Source organism: Pongo pygmaeus, chromosome 5 (assembly GCF_028885625.2).
Source record: "Pongo pygmaeus isolate AG05252 chromosome 5, NHGRI_mPonPyg2-v2.0_pri, whole genome shotgun sequence".
Lineage (NCBI taxonomy): Eukaryota > Metazoa > Chordata > Mammalia > Primates > Hominidae > Pongo > Pongo pygmaeus.
In genome coordinates this window covers 163,312,043-163,334,594 of record NC_072378.2, presented here as the reverse complement: position 1 = coordinate 163,334,594, position 22,552 = coordinate 163,312,043, and the positions used below count along the sequence as shown (strand labels likewise).

Here is a 22,552-nt window from a genome sequence, read left to right as displayed (position 1 = left end):
CTTTGTCAAGTAGTTACATGTGATATTTAATATTATAGTCGAGTTATGTAATACTGCCATTTTACATCACTAGCCTTTTTACACCTTTCCTCAGATATTTGTTGATTTATAATAGAAACATTGTGACCTTCCTGTAATTAGTTGGGAATGGGTGATATGGGGGAATATTTAGGAACTTTTCTAGTACTCAACAAATTTTGCCCCATAGACCTTTTTTTTTTTTTTTTTTTTTGGACTGTAGACATATAGAGATGGTTCTAGGACCTAGCACTGGGAGCTCTAACATGATATTATATAGCTAGAAAGAAAGTACTTCTTCATTGTTTGCAATAGAGGAGTGATAGATAAAGCGGTGACAGAGGAAAGAGGCAAGAAAAGGAATATAAAGTAGGGAAAATTGTGAGGTTGAGATCAGACTGAGCTCAGAAACAAACTTTCTACTTCCTTGGTGAGCAGCAGGAATTACTACAAACTCTGGCATGCCTTCTTAATTGTACCACAAAAAGTGAAGCTGAAACATAACCTTAATACTTGCAGAAAGCCCTGAATAGTTCTTGTTTGACATATGAGTATGAGTAAAGGATTCAGGCAGCTTCTATATATTATTAATAATTCAGCTTTAAAGCCAAACTTTCTTAACTACCTCTCACTTAGATTCCTGGATTTTAGATTTTTAAGGCTGTTAAGACCTTTCCATAGTGCATCTGCTCATGCGTTTGAATCACAATTTTGTAATATTAAGTAACCAAATTAAAATACCCAAATAAAATGAGTGTTAAGATTTGTTAAGTCTAAAATAGCCCTCCATGACATCTGACCTAATATGTTTTTTCTCCAAAAACAGATTGTTTGTTCTCATTGATTTACTTATTGCACATAAATATTTTGAAATTTAATTTATAAATTTATTTAGCAAAATACTACCTTTAAGATGCATGTATTTGGATTAATATATCAACATTATTCTAGAAAGAGAACTCTCTTTATATTATGTTATTACTTATATTATTATTCTTTCTCTCTAGAAGAGAAAGAATGATGAGAAATTGCTCAGTGTTTACCTTTGTGGAGAGGGCTCAGAGGGAAGGGGAAGAAGTTTTACTCTTTATTTTATGTCTTTATGTATGGTTTCAACTTCCTAGTTAAATTTGTTTTACTTCTGTATTTATCCTTGGCTGTGGACTTATGAGCCATTTTTGTTTTCTTTCTTATAATACAATCATGTGCCACATAATAATGTTTTGGTCAATGACAGACTGCATATGTGACAGTGGTCCTGTGAGATTATAATACTGTGTTTTTAATGTACCTTCTCCATGTCTAGATATGTTTAGGTACACAAATACTTACCATGTGTTACAGTTGCCTACAGTATGCAATAGAGTAACATGCTGTTCAGCTTGTGGCCCAGGAGCAGGAGGCTCTACCATATAGCCTAGGTGTGTAGTAGGCTATACCAGCTAGGTCTGTGCAAGTGCACTCTATAATGTACTCACAATGATGAAATCACCTAATGACACATTTCTCAGAATGTATCTCCGTTGTTAAGTGCTACACAAGTGTATTTTCTATTTAAAAACGATAAATTCAGCTGGGCATGGTGGCTCATGCCTGTAATCCAAGCAGTTTGGGAGGCCAAAGTGGGAGAATTGCTTGAGGCCAGGAGTTTGAGACCAGCCTGGGCAACATATCGAGACCTGCACCTCTACAAAAAAATTTTTTTAATAAAAAAATTAGCCAAGCATGGTGACATGTATCTGTAGTCGTAACTACTCAGGATGCTGAAGTGGGAGGATCCCTGGAGCCCAGGGTGTCAGGGCCACAGTGAGCTATGATTACACCACTGTACTCTAGCCTGGGCAGAAGAGAGAGACTCTGTCTCTAAAAAAATAAAAAAAATAACAAATTATATTTTAATTTTTAAAAACTTTTATTTATTTTATATGTTTGGTTTCTTTGTGTGATTTTACCTGGGAAAACTGGAATCTGCTTTAGAAAGTTTAGGCCAGGCGCGGTGGCTCACGCCTCTAATCCTAGCATTTTGGGAGGCCGAGGCGGGCGGTTCACGAGGTCAGGAGATCAAGACCATCCTGGCTAACACGGTGAAACCCCGTCTCTACTAAAAATACACAAAATTAGCCAGGTGTGGTGGCGGGCGCCTGTAGTTCCATCTACTCGGGAGGTTGAGGCAGGAGAGTGGCGTGAACCCAGGAGGTGGAGCTTGCAGTGAGCCGAGATCGTGCCACTGCACTCCAGCCTGGGCGACAGAGTAAGACTCCGTCTCAAAAAAAAAAAAAAAAAAAAAAAAAAAAAAAAAAAAAAGAGAGAAAGTTTATGCACTATGGCTGTGGGTCAGAATTTGTCTCCTTTTGTTCTGGAAATAACAAGAATGGAGTTTGGTGGGAGTCTTTTGAGAAGACACATAGAAGTAGAGTACGTGAATAGAAGCAAGGTGGCTATCAAATAATCTCATCAGTTATATCCAATTTGTTGATTATTACTTTTATGTGAATACTTTTTCCTTGAAAGCACAATTTAGTTTTCAAAAGACAATCTTTGAGTATGTCAAAAAGCACTTTTTTTTTCTTCCTTAGCATTTCATGTAGTGGCCCATACAGCTAAACAACTATGCCAACAAAAAATTTATAGGATCAAAGAAATAGTTAAGGAATCCCTGACTTTGTTTTTTCCATGCTATGAAAGAGAAAACTCTATGAAAGAAGAGCTGCAATAGATCTCTTTTATTGTAGCTCTTAGCTGTCTTCTGTAAGACAGGTAAGGTTTGCCATAGCTCAGCTGCATAACTGAGTGACTGTTTGCTTCTTGATGCACAAAAATCAGCTGGTGGCCTTGAAGATTTCATCCCTTGGATTTTTAGTTTGGGTACCCTGTCTTTTCTGTGAATGAGGCTGCAATAGTTACAATATTTCTTTTCCTTTTTTTTTGATATTTTATGTAATTTTCTGTATAGAATCATGTTAGGGAGATAGCAAAGGTCACACACCTTCATAAAATTAGGCTGTCAGTATTCAATAGAATAGTAGTCAACAAAATTGTAAATAAAGCCGTTTTAATATGGACAGTGTTATAATATGAAAAATAAAGACATGGAATTGAATATGCAGTTAAGTAGATACTCTATTAATAAGCCACGGAAAGAAAAGTTGAATACACTGAAATGATATTCAATAATATTAATAGCAATTGCTCAATAAACTGACTATTATTATATTCCAAGAGCTATGCTAAGTTCTCTATATGCATCTTATTAATCATGAAAATAACTTGACTGTTTTTTTCTAAGCCTTACTTAGATAAGCTTTTGGTAGTTTTCCAATAACATACAGCTATTTAGTGTCAGTGCAGGGACTTCAACCAAATCTGCAGGATTTCAAAACCATATTCTTTGCAGTATACCATATTGCTTTCAGATTTTTAAATACACACATACAGAATAATTTAAATCTCTGAAATTTATTTTTTGTAAATGGCATCAGGTTAGCATTGGCTAGTGGTACTTAGCTAGCTACAAGTTTACTAAGAAAATTGGGGCTCTATAATTAGGGCCAGCTAGGGGATAGACCACTGTATTTATGGGAATCTTGTTCTTTTTTGTGGGGAGTGCCTGACTTTCTGAAAAGATTCAACGGTTATTTTTAATGGAAGGTTAAGGCTTTGGGAAAAGGCTTCAGACTTTAGGCTGCAGATACATATTCTCCCAGGGAGGGATTAGGTCTGTGCAGCCTGGCAGTGATGATGGCTCCAATGATGGTGATCACCAGCCCTATCTTTAGATACTGAGTATAAGACAGAATCCATTTTTATCCTGCAAGTACATGTTAGCCTTTGACCCTGATTGCTACTGCCAAGTGTGGTCTGGACTGGTGATGTGTGCTTCTCCAGCTCAGAGCCTTCCATGGGGGGGTGCACTCCGCCTGGAGGATGGTGTGGAGTGTGAGGTTGGGGCTTAGTAGCCATATCTGGGTGGCAGGAGGAGGAGGAGCACAGGCAGGGTCCTGGGAACTAGAAAGATAGGCAAACCGAGGAGCCTTTTATGATTCCAGGCAACTTGTGCATCTCCATTGCCAAAAGACTGAATGCGCTGAAAGTGGGAGCATTCAACTTACTTGGAGTCAGAGAGGAGGTAGAGCGGGGCTTGGGAGAATTTCCATCTGTGCTTGGTCCCAAAGCTGCTGTTGAGCAAGACATGAAACAGTATCTAAGAAAGATTAAATGTATGTTTTCTATATATGGTTTTACTTCTTAATAATCTGCTGCAGACAGTGTTGCTGACTATAATTTGAAAAATTATGGAAGTCCACAAGGTAATAATAAGTTGAATAATTTATTAGTACACATGAAGTAAAATGAGTATTAACTGAACTAAACTATTAAATTGAAAATTTAGTGTACTTTGGAAAACAAAAAGCTTCAGCAAAACACTGGATAAAACCTTTCAGAAATGATAAAAATACATTGTATACTAATGAAAGTCACTATATTCATAGGCTAAAAATAAACATGAAATTAATATTTTCTACAAATTCACATAGTGATTGTTTTTTATTAGAGGTGAGTGATAAACTTATGAACACTGGATAGAGGTCTTCAGGACAGCTCACCCTTTCCCACAGCAAGAGTCCATTAATGGAAAATGTGTATGATTTTCTGTCATTCTGCCTCCCCGCTGAAATGGGCCTGCAAATGGTCTAATTTCTAGGTAAATTTAAAATGTGACAGCTCATTTAAAATAATTACACATAGTGAAAAATATGCTGTTGTTCTTTCTTTCTTTTTTTTTTTTTTTTTTGAGGCAGAGTATTGCTCTGTCACCTAGGCTGGAATGCAGTGGCATGATCTTGGCTGACTGCAACCTCCGCCCCCCGGGTTCGGGCAATTCTCCTGCCTCAGCCTCCTGAATAGCTGGGATTACAGGCATGCACCACCATGCCTGGCTAATTTTTATATTTTTAGTAGAGACAGGGTTTCACCATGTTGCCCAGGCTGGTCTCAAACTCCTGACCTCAGGTGATCCACCCACCTCAGCCTCCCAAAGTGCTGGGATTCCAGGCACCAGCCATGGCGCCCGGCCGCTTGTTCTTTCTTATTGCCCATGGTGTCTTTATATCTATGTCAAGTTTTACTTCTGATTAGTTATTGAGCCAGTGCATTAATATTTAGGTCTTAGAAAATAAAATAGGTAGGGATATACAAAACTTTTAAACCTGTAATTTAAAATGTCACAATCCACCATATCCTATATTCTTCAATCATACTATGTCTTACAATGAATTCAGTAAATATTCATGTTTAAATTATGTTCAATATAAGAAATTTAGAAAATTCAGAGTATCTCCTAATATTATGCTAGACTTAAAATATTCTTACAGAAACTACTAAAAGAGAAACAATTTAAGACTTCACATAAGGTGAATTTTTGATTAGATTGGTTTAATCATTTTTCTTAAGAAAAAAGTTATATAACTTTTCTGTGATATTTCAATTTTAAGTATAATATACTATATTATATTCTTTATAAGATTTAAATTTTTCTCATGAAGCAACTACTTAGTCTGAGTTTTCGACACTACTATACTTATATTGGTTTGCTAACCAAAAATATGATGTTACTTCTAGATAATGTTTGAGATTATGAAATGCTTTCAAATATATTGAATTACAATTTTGACCAATGATTTTATAACAGTGATTATGTTTTATAGAATGTTAGCTTAAACATAATTTCAAAGCCCAGACTAACTTCAAAATTTGGATTAAAATTAAATTGAGTTAATTAATAAGTATTATTTTAGATCCCTGAATAATTTCTAAGATAGAATATTGTAACAACTAACAGTAAGCAAATGTTAATTTTTTAATATTTTTGGTTCTTATTTTATGGATCATATCATTAAACATGTTCATTATTTGTCACTCTAAGAACGTGCAAAAAGGATGAATGTGGCTTTAGGAAGGTATGTGTTGTGTAGTTTTGAGCTTTGCTAGTCTGCTAAAATGCTATGACGGTTCTCAGTTATCTCCCACCTAGCTTTTTCTATGAAATAGAAGTTGTAATATCTGCTAAAAATTAGGACTACTGTTATCACAAGGAGCAATAATGACAAGGAACACAACTGTGTAAGTGCATTTGTCTAAGAAAACAAAAACAAATACAAAACAAGACTAGTCCCAAAGAAAAGTATTAGTGTGTTCCAGCATATGAAGAGAATAATGAGTGTGGAGAGCTAGCTATAGAGTCTTTGAGGAAACAAATTGTATTTGCCTTGTTTTTATAGTATCTGAATCTGTAAAGAAATAATGAAACGTGTTAATTTTTTGGTAAATTCTGTTCAGTTTTGATAGAATTATTCACAAGATATAAAAAAATAAAAGGAGCTCATGAAACCTTTACTGCCAAACTTCACATTAAAACAAAACTAGAAAATGACTTCTCTCTGTTAAAATGATAAATTGGCCTTAGAGTTAACAGAGGGCGGATGGAGTGACAAAACATCATTCTTTACCTGCAGAGTAATCTGCCTAAGTAGCAAGGATTCTGCATCTCAACTTTGTGTGGACCTTATCATGTCGTTGATTATTTACAAAAACAAAACGAGATAAATAAATGTAAACAAACACGAAGTTCAGTGAGCCAAAGTTCCTCACTAGTAAAGAACTGAAGTTTCCTGGTACTTGTGTGCCTTCTTCTGTTTGCCACGTTGATTAAATAGGTAACCAGATACTGTTTCTCATGCCTGCATGGTTCCATCCTAATTAAGTGAGCAAATTTCCTCTGACAACACTTTGATTTTTGCCTTCTACAATTTGATTGCAAATTTAGAAAAAAAAATTTCAGTGTAAAATGTCTTTTACATCTAATGCTATCTTTGTGTTTTGAGGGGGCCTCATAAAGATTATTCTTTCACTTTATAAGTAAAAGAATACTAGAAATAATTGGGTTTGTTTCATGGGTTCCATATGTCTTAATTACCTCAAACTATTGTGAGAACTGATGAAGATAGTTGTCAAATCAGGAAAGATGCTTAACCTTGACTGGGTTAAATTTGTATAAGTAAAATGTTATTCATTTTTATAAATATTTTATAGTGTACACATTTTGAGAAGACCCTGGAAATTGTCAGTGCCTCTGCTATCCATCATATGTCTTCTCTCCCAGGGGAAACCCTTATGCAATAGTTATGTCCTCTATCCCAAAAAAGAAATTTACTCTTGCCTGCTGTGATAATACTGTTCCTGGAATATAACCTCCGCCATGAGTCTTACCATCAAGCAAGAGCTCTTTTCCCTTCTGATGTTTGCCTGGCGACTTTGCTATAAGCTTCAGGCTAGAGTTTATACCGTTAGCAAAGGGGAGTTCAGAACCTGCGGAAAGGCCTATACCAGCATTATGAACCATTGCCCCTTCAGGGAATTGTCAAGCACAGCCTTCCAAACAGGTATTGCTTAGACAACTTGCAGACTATATCAGGATCTAAGGATTTCCAGGACTTCTTTCAGTCCAGCAGCAGACATACTTTATGAAAGCAGTATCCAGCAGAATAAAACTTAATTACTAAGGACTAAATGAACTGATGAGACTAATTTAATTGTGGTTATTTGTTTAGATATGTTGCTGTTGTTGGAATGCTCTCTTATTTGTGGTTGTATGAGGAAGCCCTTTCTCCTTTTTCCCAAGCTGTCTCTAAGCCTCAGTTTAATAGACTATGCTTTGGTAAACTGCAGTGAAACATTTTTAGTGGTATCTCATTCTCACTCATCCCTTAGAATTCAGAAACAGCTATGTTACTAAGATTTGTGACCTGGCAATGTAGTTATTTGGGTAAGATTCAATAAGAATCTTGCTCTCTTTTTATCAGAGCATAATTGGAAACATCAATTGTGCAAGCAGTATCACATTTGAGAATGATTCTCATTTAATCAGCTGTGAAAAGCCCACTATTAAAGAGCAAGTACTTACTTGGAAGCCTGTTCTCAAGACTAGTTATGTATGGATTCAGTGCCTACAGAGTCTCCCAAGAACCCTGGCTTGGCATTTGGTGCTTGGCTTACAGAGCATCAGCTTCACAGAAGGTATGATTTCTTACCAGATCAGAGGCCTTAGAGAATTTGGAGAAGAGAAGAATTCACCCAGATTTATGGGTATATATGAAATCTGCTGGAAAAAACATCTTGGGCTGAGTCTCCTACACTCAGCATAAAAAAAAATATGAGGACTATAATAAAAGTCAAATCTGAGACCTCTGATGAAAAATCTACCCAGAAAATTCTTAGTCTTTCATAGTTGCTCAATACTATAAGGCTCTAGATTTTCAGATCAAACTCAAGGCCTGTGTGTTTGATTAGGACTCTTGTTGCCTTGCGTCCATGTGAATAATTAGACCAAACCTAATGAGGCTAGACTTTTTCTTCAAAGAATAATCTTTGAGGATTATTTATAATCATAAGGGGTAGAATATCAGAAAAGTTTTCTGAAACAAAAATGGCAGCAACTACTCAGTGTTTTTCCGTTCAGTGTAGGCTTCTACCTTTGATTTTCTGTTTCTTTGGGTGTTGCAAAACCTTGTAGGAGAAGGGGTGAATGTACAGATTTTTGTCTAGTAGAGATACAGATAATTTCTATCTGGTGGAAAAGATGATTTAAAAATTATAGTTTATTGCCCTGTTGGACATTAACCCATTTTATTAATATATCTAACCAGATGATCTTACCATAAAATTACTTTGTAAAATTGCCTTTAAACACCTACCTCTTCAAATTTTAATTTCAACTGGTTTTAACATCTTACTGGTTTCCTCATTAATTACTAAGTGTATAAGATCTTTGACACACATTCATTTTTTATTTACATAAGATACATGATTTTTATTACATAGGAATCATGATTTTGCTTTGTTGAAACTCGTACTTTAACAGGCCTGAGCAACTGGGGAAATGGCGCCATTGACTGTGGAGAATCCTAAGGAATAAGCATACTTGTTAGGGACCAGCATGTGGTGAAGGAAGCTAGTGAGATACTTTGCTTTGGAAATGTTTAATTCAAAACAGAGCTTTGTTTACTTAAGAATGTTTATAGCAATGTGAAGTAGCAAGACACAGGAAGACTGGCAAACTTGACCTAGCTCGTATAGTGGCCAAAGTCACAGAAGCATAGAGATATGTATGAAAGGTGGGCGGGTGGATCGCCTGAGGTCAGGAGTTTGAGACCAGCCTGGCTAACATAGTGAAACCCCGTCTCTACTAAAAATACAAAAAATTAGCTGGGTGTGGTGGCAGGTGCCTGTAATCCCAACTACTTGGGAGGCCAAGGCAGGAGAATCACTTGAACCTGGGAGGCAGAGGTTGCAGTGAGCTGAGATCACGCCATTGCACTCCAGCCTGGGCGACAAGAGCAAAACTCTGCCAAAAAAAAAAAAAGGGGGGGACAGATAGCAGTCATAGAGATCCTAGAATACCAAATGGAAGTACTTGTACTTTGTTCTGAGAGTTTTGGGGTGCAGTGAAAGTTTTTTATGGAAGAATGACAGGCCTAAGATTTCCAAAAGATTCAACTGGAATGCATATTTTAGATGACTTGGCCAGAGGGAAACTGAAGATAGAGAAGCTAACATGAAGACCATTGCTTTAGACTTGGGAAAAAACAACAGATGCATGGATGGGAGGCGGAAGGGTATAAAATGTTGGAGTATTAGAATTTAAATAATTTGGCAAATCCTTTGTGTTCTTGTCTCATAATTGTAGGCTTCTGTTACCAGGGAGACAGAGTCGGAAAGTCACCGAATGAATGGTGATAGGCTTTCAAACCGGCTCCTTTACAATGAGTTGGCACAGAATAAGCATATACAGGCTAGGAAAAAAACCTCTTAGGCTTCCTGAAGCAAAATTCTGTACGTCAAGGAAACAGGAAGGAGGTATTTTGTGCTTCATAAAGTTAAAGGGGTAGTAATAAACATAGGGGTAATATCATTGTCTTACAGTTCAGCGTGGAGAAAAAAATAATATGGAACTCCTTACGTAGGGGAATTACATTATCATTAGAACAAACTGCATGCTGAAAAGGAACTTCATATTTCAGCATTTCTTTTATTTTTTTAAAAAGTGAAACTATGAAAGAAACCGTATAAAGGAGTCTGAGAATATCATCTGCCTTCGTTATATTGTAGGATTGACAGTTGAGGGCTTTTAGAGATGCTTTCTTCAAGCAGCTTCAATCATTCATTGGCGTTCAGTGCTTTAGGGCCATAGTTTTATGCAGAAAAATTTTTGTATTTCCTGTTATTCAACCATAATTGGAAGTGAATGCATGAAAATCAATATCGACAAAGTAAATTCAGGAATAAGTAATTTGAAATAGTGACTTTTAAAGAAGTTCTGAAACTAAATGGTAAAAAGCAAGTTTCTCATTCATCTAATGACCCAAATTTACTAGGATTTGGTAAAATTATTGTTTTAATTCAGATACAATTTTAGTTTAATTGCATTTTGTGATAGGCAGAGTTAATAGGGAAAAGAGATCACAGAAGTCAAATATGAGGTCAAAGTTTTTACTTCTTCCTGATTTCAAGCTAGAAATTCTGTGTGGATAGAAGGAATGTCCATGGGACTCAAAGTGAGGGTCAAAGTCGAGCCCTGCTTCCGTACTGGCTGAAGACCTGTATGTCCAGCTCTCACTCCTGTCAGCTGTGCTCAGGGATTTCTCATGTAAGACTTTGATCTCTCCCTACTGTTTAGAATTTTAGACTGGTAAGCAATATCTGGTTGTGCTCCTTATCAGTTGGAGTTGTGTGTATGCACCAGTGTGTGTATTTGCAAGTTTGACCTCCTGAAATCTCAGTCTGATGATGGATGTCTCTAACTTTATTTTGCTGCTGCTTTTTTTCTGGGGGGGCGGGAGGTGGCAGACGGAGTCTTGCACTGTCACCAGGGCTGTAGTGCAGCGGTATGATCTCGGCCCACTGCAACCTCTGCCTCTCGGGTTCAAGCAATTCTCCTGCCTCAGCCTCCCGAGTAGCTGGGATTATAGGCACCCGCCACTACGCCCGGCTAATTTTTTTTATTTTTAGTAGAGATGGGGTTTCACTATGTTGGTCAGGCTCGTCTTGAACTCCTAACCTTGTGATCTGCCTGCCTCAGCCTCCCAAAGTGCTGGGATTACAGGCGTGAGCCACTGTGCCTGGCCATATCTTTTTTTTTTTTTTTTTTTTTTTTTTTTGGAACAGAATCTCGCTCCATTGCCAGGCTGATATGCAGTGGCACTGTCATGGCTCACTGCAGCCTTGAGCTCCTGGGCTCAAGGAGCCCTCCCACTTCGGCCTCCCTACTTACTACAGGTGCATGCCACCATTCCCAGATGAGACTGAGTCTCTGTATGTTGCCCAAGCTTGTCTTGAACTCCTGGATTCAATGGATCCTTCTGCCTCCGCCTCCCAAAGTTCTGGAATTACAGCTGTGAACCACCATACCCAGTTGTTTTGCTTCTTCATGGGTGTTTATTTCATTTCCGTTTCATTCCCCAAATGTCTGCATTTTGTGTCACTGTTTACACAAGTCACTGTCTCTTGGTTGTTAATGTGAAAACTTGGAGAACAGAAACAAAATTTCTCTAGTGATCTTGAGCAGGAACATAGATTTGCCTGAGTTCATCTAATATATTCCATTAAGATGCCCTTAACAAGGCATGTTACCTTCAGTCATCTCTTTACCCTCTTTGTGCCAAGTTTCTTCATTTGTAAAATGGGAAGGTTAGAAACAGAACTAGATCTTATTTATTGGTTGGTTTATTTCTCCCCCACATTGCTCCACAGGAGGTGGAGATGGCTCAAAAATTTCAAAGCTATTTTTAGCCAAACATATGGTGCTATTTATTTCATGTTGGGCTTAACGCAAAAATTTATGTCACTGAGATTTTTTTTTCTATTGACTTGTTGCAACAGAAAAAACAAATCTATTGTCCAATAATAAGATTAAGACTATATGAAAATTAGAGCAATTTAACATTAACTTTTTTGTGGGCAAATTATATTACTATCTAAGTAATATATAGCTGTTGCTGATATTTGGCAAGTGCCTTCAGAATATTTAATTTTTATAATTTCCACTACTTTTCAGTCACAGCACTCAGGAGAACAGAACCATTTTAATTTTTACAGAATTCCTTGACCCAAGGATGCTTTGTAAGTAGTTGTTTTCATTTGGGAGCCTTTTTCTCCAAACGTGCCTCATGCCATTATGGTTTTCATTTGGGAGGCTTTTTCTCCAAATGTGCCTTGTGCCATTATGGTTGAGAGCAGTGCACACAAAATAGACCAGGCTACCAAGCCCCCAAACCGGAAGCTAATCATGTGACTGAGGCATTCACTTGTGTTAAGTAACAGATCTGCCTGTGTAAAATTATTAGTGGAATCATCAGAGGCTATTAATCATCACCAAATTGTTTTCCTTGGAACTGTTTTTTATATGATTACCACTGAGAATCAACAAACTCTTAAATCATAATGACAGTTGAAAGATCTAAATGTCAACCAAATTAAGAAATAATTTCTTAGAGTAATGAAAATTAATAATATTATTATAATAAAATAAGAAAACTTAATAACAAGATGAAATAATGTTAACAAGGCTATGACATAAGGTCTACTCTTGGAGAATATTTGAATTGCAGGGTAAAAATGGCATCAGAAACACTAAAGTCTCATATAAAATCAAGCAAAGTCAAATTTGAACCTTTTGAGTATGTGGGATCTTGCCATATAATCACATTGGTGATTTCACCCTAAAAGCCAAACATTTCATTGCACTGATTTGATTTTAAAGACTTCTAATTTTCTGGTAAAACACCCAGAATGAGAAAGAGGGGAAGGGAACGGAGACTAAAGATAGAGGAAATTTATTATTTTGGAAATTGAATGCCTAGTTCAGAATGCAGTTGATTACCCTTCTTAAGACCCATGTCTATGTTCATTTTCCACATGTGAAAAATATATAAAAGGCTATTACCCCGTGAACTGTTGTGTGTGAAACTTGACTCTTGTGAGCACCCAGGACTGTCCTGCGTGAAAGGAAGAAATCAAGTCAAGTAAAAAGATACTTTGTTCTTTGGTATAGGCAGAATTAAGAATTAAACTCATTATTTAAATACTTGAGGTAAGATACAGTATTTGAACTTCTCAAAAGTGAAATTAGGGAATTGTAGAGATTAAAAGGAACATAAATGTTTAATATTACAGGTGAGAAAACTGGAGTCTAGGAATGTTTAATTAAAGATATGTCTCCCAGCACTTTGGGAGGCTGGGGCCGATGGATCACGAGATCAAGAGATCAAGACCATGCTGGCCAACATGGTTAAACCCCGTCTCTACTAAAAATACAAAAATTAGCTGGGCATGGTGGCGTGTGCCTTTAGTCCCAGCTACTTGGGAGACTGAGGCAGGAGAATCTCTTGAACCTGGGAGACAGAGGTTGCAGTGAGCCAAGATCATGCCTCTGCACTCAGCCTGGTGACAGAGCGAGACTCTGTCTTAACAACAACAACAACAAAAACAACAACAAATGTCCATCACTCTTCTTGTGTCAGCCATTGCACTAGTGGCTGGTGATACAAGCTAAATAAGACATCAAAGCTCTGCCTGAAGAAGTGTGCATTCATGCTGGAGGAGAGAGGCTGGAGAGTATATGGGACTGTGTGCTTACCGGGGGAAGTGATCACAGCTATGGTAGAAACAGCAGAACAGGGAGCTTCCTAGCAGCTGTGGTTTGAGTCCTCAGGGTGTGCCATGGAGAAAGCACTGGGATTACAGGTGTGAGCTACCATGCCTGGCCTGGGTTTTCCATTTTTTAAGGGTGGGGAAGGAAGAGGAGGAGGAGGAAGAAGAGGAGGAGGAGGAGGGACAAACCAGCAGTGTCAGGAGGCCACAGAGCCAAAAACATTTACCATCTGGCCCTTTGAAGACAATGTTTGCTGGCCCCTGGGTTAGGCAGGGAGGCCTGTGAGGGTAGATGTCTACACCTGCAGATGCGTTCCAACCCTGGAGAATAGCCAAAGCCCAGGTGTGGAGAGGTGAATGCACAGGCTGCTCTGGGAACTTTGGCTTTTTTGGTTCAGGGGAGTCACTATTTTAAAGAAATGACATCCCCACTGGAGCCCTTTTGTAAAATGCTGGTCAGTTTTGTTGACACAAGACCGTGTGGTATATTTTTCATGTACTTAGCAGTCTCTGTAACTGTCTCATTTCTCCTTTACTGTTTTCCACTTCTAGTTATTTAGAAGTTATTAATGTTTAAACATTGTTTAAATGCCCTCACACCTAGAATGTCTAGGGCAATGTTGAAAAATAGTTTTCCAGTCATTAGTCTCTTGTTTAGCTCATCTAGGTACACACCTTCCTCCCTCCCTCGCTTCATCCTGCCATCCCTCACATCACAAACTCTCCTCCCTTCCTTCCCCACCTCATGTTATTCTGTCATCCCAGGCACATTCAGGGTCCCATGGAAAGAGACTGGGCTGGGGACACCAGTCATGGGGTGCACTGGGCCTCTGCATTCAGCAAGTGGAACAGAACTCAGGCAATCTGCAACCTCCAGGTTTGTGTGAATTCATGTGATTTCTCAACTAGAAAATCAGCTAAATGTGTGAAGTTCTGGAAATCTGGTTTTATACATAATTGAATTTCTCTAGAAACTGGAGTTTTAGGAGTTGTAAGTCCTCTCTTCCCAGTGACTAAATGGATACTTTTTTTTTTTTTTTTTTTTGAGACAGTGTTGCTCTGTCACCTAGGCTGGAATACAGTGGTGTGATCTCAGCTCACTGCAGCCTCCGCCTCCCGGATTCAAGTGATTCTCCTGCCTCAGCCTCCCGAATAACTGGGCTTACAGGCACCCACCACCACGCCTGGCTAATTTTTTGTATTTTTAGTAGAGATGGGGTTTCACCATGTCGGCCAGGCTGGTCTCAAACTCCTGACCTCAAGTTATCCACCCACCTTGGCCTCCCAAAGTGCTGGGATTAAGGCGTGAGCCACCGCACCCGGCCTACATTTTTTTTTTTTAAAGGTTTAGCTGGTGATTTTATAGCTCATCTAGGTTGTAAGGAATAGCAATGAATCCTAAAAGATATATACTAAAAATACATTCAAAATTAATACATGCATGAAGTATAAATTAAATATGACAAGTATTTAAAGTTAACACTATTTAATATTTTACATGAAAAATTATTTTCACAAGGGATTGTACTGAACAAATCCTTTGAATTTCAGCTTTGCTTATGTTTGCCAGCAGGAAAATGATTATAAAATATGCTTGTAATGGAGAAGTTAGCCTGATTATTTTGTATTATATTAGAATTACCATTTACATTTGTATCTAAGGACATTTGCTATATTATTATAACAAACTGGATTTTTGTCTTGGGCATATTTTTCTGTATCATTTCAAGTTTTATTTTTGTCTTTTCTACCTACTTCCATTTCTTATTACAGTTACACAGAAGTGAGTTCTTTTTATTTATTTTTTTAATTTATATTTTTAATTTTAGCTTTTATCTTAGATACAGGAGTACATGTGTAGGTTTGTTACATGGGAATATTGCGTTATGCTACAGTTCAGGCTATGGATCCTATCACCCAGGTAGTGAGCATAGTAGCTGATAGGTAGTTTTTCAACCCATGCCTCCCTCCCTCCTCCTTCTCATAGTCCCCAGTGTCCATTGTTATGTCCAGGTGTGTTCAATGTTTAGTTCCCACTTATAAGTGAAACGTGCAGTATTTCTTTTTTTTGTTCCTGTATTAATTCATTTAGGATTATGGCCTCTAGCTTCATCCATGTTGCTGCAAAGGACGTGATTTCATTCTTTCTTGTGGCTATGTAGTATTCCATGGTGTATATGTACCACATTTTCTTTATCCAGTCTAGTATTGATGGACACCTGAGTTTATTCCATGTCTTTGCTATTGTGAATAATGTAGCGATGAACAGGTGAGTGCATGTGTCTTTTTGGTAGAATGATTTGTTTTCTTGTGGGTATATACCCAGTAATGGGATTGTTGGGTCAAATGATAGCTCTGTTTTAAGTTCTTTGAGAAATCTCCAGACTGCTTTCCACAGTGGCTGGACTAATTTACATTCCCACCAACCGTGTGTAAGTATATAAGCATTTCCTTTTGTTTGCATCCTTGCCACATCTTTTTTTTGTTTTGTTTTGTTTTTTTACTTTTTAATAATAGCCATTCTGACTGGTATAAGATGGTATCTTATTGTGGTTTTGATTTGCATTTCTCTGTTGATTAACTGGCCATATGCAGAAGACTGAACCTGGATGCCTTTCACCCTATATAAAAAAACTCAAAATGGACCAAAGATTAAATGTAAAACCTCAAACTATAATAATTCTGAAAGACAACTTAGGAAATACTCTTCTCAACATTGGCTCTGGCAAAAGTTTTTTGGCTAAGTCCCCAAAAGCAATTGCAACAAGAACAAAAATAAACAAGTGGGACTGAATTAAACTACTGAGCTTGCACAGCAAAAGAAACTATCAACAGACTAAAGAGACAACCTACAGAATGGCAGAGGATATTTACAAACTATGCATTCGACAAAGGCCTAATATCCAGAATTTATAGGGAACCAAACAAATCAAGAAGCAAAACACAATTAAAAAAAACATTTAAAAATGGGCAAAGGACATGAACAGGCACTTCACAAAAGACGGCATGCAAGCTACCAACAAACCTATGAAAGAATGCTCAGCATCACTAAAAATCAATTCTTAAAGCACCCTTCTTATAAGGAATTCCAGGCAGAACGCAGAGTTAGTATTGCAGTTTTTAGTTGGAAAAGCTGGTTAATATAACAGAAGTAATAAACCAGTCCTCTATTTGTGTTTGTTGACAGTTGCAATTTAATTTTGACATTGAATTTATAGACTACTTAATATATTTGAGTGCACATGGACTGTAGTGGAACAGTCATTCCTGAGGTGGCCTGACATCTCATTGATGCATAATACAGATGACTCTGCTCTAAAAGTTTTATTTTCCTCCAGAAACATTGTACACATTAGATGACCATATCCTTCAAATACTGTGGCAGCTCCATTAGTGTTCTGAGAAGATTGTGAGGTCTTATGACCTGTTGTATTTGAGTGAAGCTTTGGAAAAGATGAGAATTCTACCCGAAATGCTTAAGGACTAATAACTGTAATTTCCTGAGTTATACTAGTCAATTTGATCAAAATTCCTTTTGATCTGTGGGCAAATGGTTCTATAAAATTTTTTACTTTTTATGTTTTTCAGACTCATTTTGCTTCCTGTTGATTTTTGGCTTTACAAGTTAGCAATTCTGGTTGCAAAGTGTATTGTTCTGAATGCTGATCATCAATTTGGGAACCTGCTTCCAAATACAAGTGTAAGACAGTATCATGTGTACAATGTATTGATATCTGATTACATTTTTGGTGAAAGGGAAGATATGGACAAAATGGCCTCTTAAAATGGTGACAGAATTCAAGGCTCTTTTCTATGAAATTGACTGGGAGTATTACAAATAAAGATATCTTTGCTTCTGATTGTGAATGCTGCATACAAGATTCATGATAGAATCAGTTATTGGAGGTAGAAATATCTTAGATCCCGATTACATGTTCTTCACTAGATAGAAGTCATGTTCTAGAAACAGGATTTTAGATAATGATCACCTCTGGCACATCCAATGTATATTACATTGTCAACGATTGATGTTAATGTTGATGGCTGCTTGTAATGAGGCAGAATGCTCAGATTTGGGATTGTTTCAAAAGAACTCTAATTACTAAGTTCCATTAGCAGTTTGGGCAGCCTGGGAAATCAAAGTAATTGATAGCAGCTTTTCTGAAGATCTGTGCAGCGTTAGTACGAAGAAAACCTGTTAGCTTGGCAGGACAGTATAAAGCTTAGGGAAGAATTTATAGTTGGTAGTTAAAAGGGCCTTTCAGATACCAATTATTTTATATACTCAGTAATCTTTTTGGCTTTTATACACTATTACTATATGACTAAGGTGGTAAATCAATGCGTGCACCGTAAGAGTAAGAACTTGTTTGATTTGAAAAGTATGGATCTTTTATTTCAGCAAATACCTTTAGCACCTACTTGTGCAGACCATCGTGCACAGTTGATGCATGTGATGAATCAGTCATAATCCTAGCCCAGTAGGATTTTACACTGGAGCTAGGTAGTTTATCCAATTGGATAAAGAGTAGAATGTAATGAAAGTATTCTGGGGAGGTAGAAGCAGGCATTTTATTAGGAATTATATACTTCAATTTCAATTTTAATTTTCTGCCATTTTCTCTGACATGCTATTCAGTCATTATACTTTTAAAACATAATAATTATTCTAGATTTTGTGACAAAATTCAGATTTAATTCTAACATTGTTTAAAGCACATGTCCCAAATTAGATATGGCTTATATGAAATACATCATTTTTTTTAAACAGCTAATTGCTTTCTATATCAGAAACTGTTATTACAGCATTTTAATGCCTGACTGCAGCATTGCGTGTCCTAGGCTACCAGACTTTAATGAAGAATTTTAAAATGTTGACTAAAAGAAAACTATTCAATATTTTGGTCTGCTGAAACTTTTATCAATTAATTAACATTAATTTAAATGTAAAGCATCATTCCTTTAAATATATATCTGTTATGTATTCAGTCTTCTGCAATTGACTCTTTTAAAAATATGAACTTGTTTTCTACATGGTTAAAACAAAAATGTATGAAGAGAGGAATAAAATCTTTGGGGAAAACATGCTACAGTTAATAATATGTAGCAGCTGTAAAACCTGTGTAGTGATTTGTAGGTAATTAGCAAAAGGACTAACAGACCATATGGTCAAGCATTATGTATTAGTTATTTTTCCACATGCAAAAATAATGTTATAAAATTGGACTTTCCTTAATTAATTCAGCGTTGAAACTTAGATTTATGCATTCTGTTCTATAAATAACTAAAATATAATTTGTAAGTATCTCAACACTTTGGGGATATTTTAGATTGTGGTTTAATCTATGTATGAAAGACAGCAAAAGCATTTTCTTGTATATGAATTGGGACAGTAGGGAGCCCCTGAAATGTCAGATTATTCATTTTCCATTCATTATGGATCATTATCCAGATTAATGCTGAAATAATTAGTTTTAAATTAGTCATTGGTAGTGATTCCCAGCATGGAGTTTTCACATAATAAAATAGTTGTAAAATAGTACGAGACATTATTTCAGTACAGTTGCCTTATAGAAATGCCTTCACTGGGTTAAGATTAAACTCTAGTGAGGATTAATGTAGGTAACATTACTTTGAACCATATTCCTGTATCTTTGGCAAAATGAAAAGCTATTGTTCATTAAAGCATTCATTAGACCTTATATATAATAATACACTTATGATTGAGCTAGTGCTTGAAAATAATGCAATCATTCCAGGTTAACTTTTTGTTATTATACAATAATTACCATGCACTCTGAATATTTTTTTCTTGTCTTATCTGCCAGGAATCACTTTCTCATTCAATATGGGAGCTCTGCCATTTTCACTACTTGATTCCTAATGCTGTTTGAACATAAGATTTGCCTCCTATTTCACATAGAGATCTTCACTTCTGAGATATTCCAATTTTAATAAACCTTTCTATTCCATCATTTCCTGACTGTGGATTAGGGATACTGATACCTACTTATTAGTAATATTTAGCTAATTTAGGAAATGCATCTGAAAGTGTACAGCAAAATATCTGGTACACATTGAATGCTCAAAAAAGGGTGGTATCCTTTCTTCATCTCTGAGGTTATTTCTATCTTACTTTGCCTCATAATTATAGCTTCTCTCATTGATTTCTTAACTGGATCCATCTTTAGGTCATACAGTTATGTTTCAGTTCCCTTTACCTTAATTTTCAACTCTACCTTACCCTCAACCAACTGTCCTTGTTTCCTCTGTGTTTTCATCATCAAAACTTTCAGAAAGGACCTTTGTTCTCTGCCTTATTTCCCATTCCTGATTTCATGACAGTCTGGCTTCTAACCCCACCAACTCTTAAATTTTCCTCCAATGACTTCCTTATTGCTACATCTAGACTGTTATAGTCCTTATATATTTTCTTCTGTCAACCTCATGACATTGTGTCCTACTCCCTGTAGCCCATGTTCATTGGCTCTTGGAGTATCACTCAAGTGATACCGAGTGGTTTGATGTCTCCCTTTCCTCTGCTTAGGTCTCTTGTTCTCCTGTTCTTTCTTTTACTGCTATATCCTATACAGTGGCATCTTAGACTCTTGACCTGGCCTCAACTACAACCTGTCCTGTGATGACTCTGACATCTCTCCTAGTATTCAAAACTGCCCACTGATCATCTCTAGTTGCTCCTTTGTTATTGGTTAATGTGCCCAAACAGTTCCTTAAGTTATAAATTCTTAAAAGTTATTGCAGATTCTTGTGTCTCTTCACCTATTTGTTTCGCCACACCATTGTGTCTGGTGATAATTTCTTCACCTGCGTTCACCCTGCCTAACTGCCCCGTTTTACCCTTCATCATCTCTCACCTCAGTCATTATAGTTGCTTATTAACTAATCTCTTGGTCACCAGTCTCCCTCGCCTCCAACTCCAGTTACCTTCCTTAAATAAAGAAAAAGAAATTGATCCTACCAGTCTCCTGTTTACAAGCCACTGATAACTCCTCATTACCTATAAAATACACTCCAAAGTAGGCAGTGTAAAGCTCTTCACAATCTGGGGAAATAATTTCTATACAAAATCATTTCCTATGACAAACATTGAGTTGATAGTAAATATTTTTGAATAACCTCTTAAAACATCTTCCAGGTCATTGAGTGCCCTCTATTCTGGGTGAAGCCATCACAGACTATTTCCTGAATGTGCTTTCTTTTCACCTCTGCACTGTTGTGTATGGTAGATTCTTCATAAGGAAGGACCTTGCATCCTTCAAGACAGAGCCAAAGTATCAAGTCCTCTTAGAAATTGTCCATCATTTTCAGGGCATAGTTAGTTACTCCCTCCTTGAAGTTCAGTTTGAGATGATAGGATTATGTGGTTGCATCTCAGTCTCCAGCACTGCATTGAATTCTGTAGAACAGAGACTTTGCCTTGTTTATCCTAACGTTGGATTCTCTCCAGGACATACTACATTTAAAACATTGGTAATTATCTGCTATTTGAAGCTTCTTCAGCTTGTTCAAAATTTGAATGGTCAGTTACTTTCAAGTTTTCATTTTAAAATGAATATTTTATTGAATATAATGCAGTTAAAGACATGTGAAGGGACTATATTTTAATCATCTTATGCTCAGTTAAATTTTTTTTTTTTTTTTTTGGAGACAGTCTCACTCTGTTGTCCAGGCTGGGGTGCAGTGGCATGATCTTGGCTCACTGCAACCTCCACCTCCCAGTTTCAAGCAATTCTCCTGCCTCAGCCTCCAAAGTAGCTGGGATTACAGGCGCCCACCACCAGGCCCAGCTATTTTTTTGTATTTTTAGTAGAGAGGGCTTCACCATGTTGGCCAGGCTGGTTTTGAACTCCTGACCTCAAGTGATCCACCCTCCACGGCTTTCCAAAGTGCTAGATTACAGGCCTGAGCCACCATACCCGACCTGAGCAACCATATCCAGATAGTTTTTTTTAAACAATATAAAGTATTCTGTTTCTTTCATCTGTGAAATATAAGAGTAGTAATTTATAAATGAAAGTTCTTCTATGATTAATTCGAGAGTCATTCTGAAGGGCACAGTGTCTTCCTTTGAGGGGAAAAGCTTTTTGGAAGTGAAAGTATTATGCTATCCCTGAGAGGTCTTGTGTTTTGCAAATACAGCACAGTCATTCTCTACCTTTCAAATGGAAACATTACACAAATGCATTAGAAAATGTTTTGGTTTAAAACATCACATTTGTTTTGTCATGAAAGAATATAACAGTGGTAAATTCCCCATCCAGCGTGCAAAAACCAGATTAACCCCAAATCTACCAGAAATATTGCACTAATCAATGTTTGTACTTAACCTAAGTATCATTTTGTGAGGCAGGGGAATGGTTCTGATTTGGTTGCCAGCGATACCTATTGTATTTGGCAGCATATGTGGGGAGTTTCCTAGTCTCTACCCAGTTGTAAATAAGTCATTCGTTAGTCAAGATATGTCAAGTCAGTGTAAGTCAAGGTCTGCCTGAACTGTGATATATTTTATCTGTTAAAGAAAACAGACTGAATTCTTTCTTGCAAATTCATACTAATGAAGTAACTGGAGTAACTTTCGTAGTGCTTTGTTTATTTGTCTTACTTTCTTCATGGGGATGTAGAGATCATAATTTTTCAGAAAGGAACTATGAGATGTATATTAATTTTCAGGTTTTTGCAACTAGATAAGTTTTATATAAGTTTTAGATATGTTTTTGCAAACATAAGTTTATATATATATACACATACATATATATACGTGACACACATGCATACATAAATACATATACACACACACATGCAAATGGTG

General features: G+C 36.8%; 1 protein-coding gene across 3 annotated transcripts in view; it reads left to right on the top strand.

Annotated features, from left to right (window-relative positions):
• PRKN (parkin RBR E3 ubiquitin protein ligase) overlaps positions 1 to 22,552 on the top strand; it is a 1,377,993-nt gene that overhangs the window by 78,559 nt on the left and 1,276,882 nt on the right. Inside the window, exon 1 of one of the 3 annotated variants that reach the window (XM_054490451.2) lies at positions 17,403 to 17,422. The exons of the other annotated variants lie outside the window; for them this stretch is intronic. The gene's annotated coding sequence lies outside the window, so the exon portion shown is untranslated. Of the gene's footprint in view, positions 1 to 17,402; positions 17,423 to 22,552 lie in introns of those variants that run through there. 3 annotated transcript variants of the gene reach the window in all.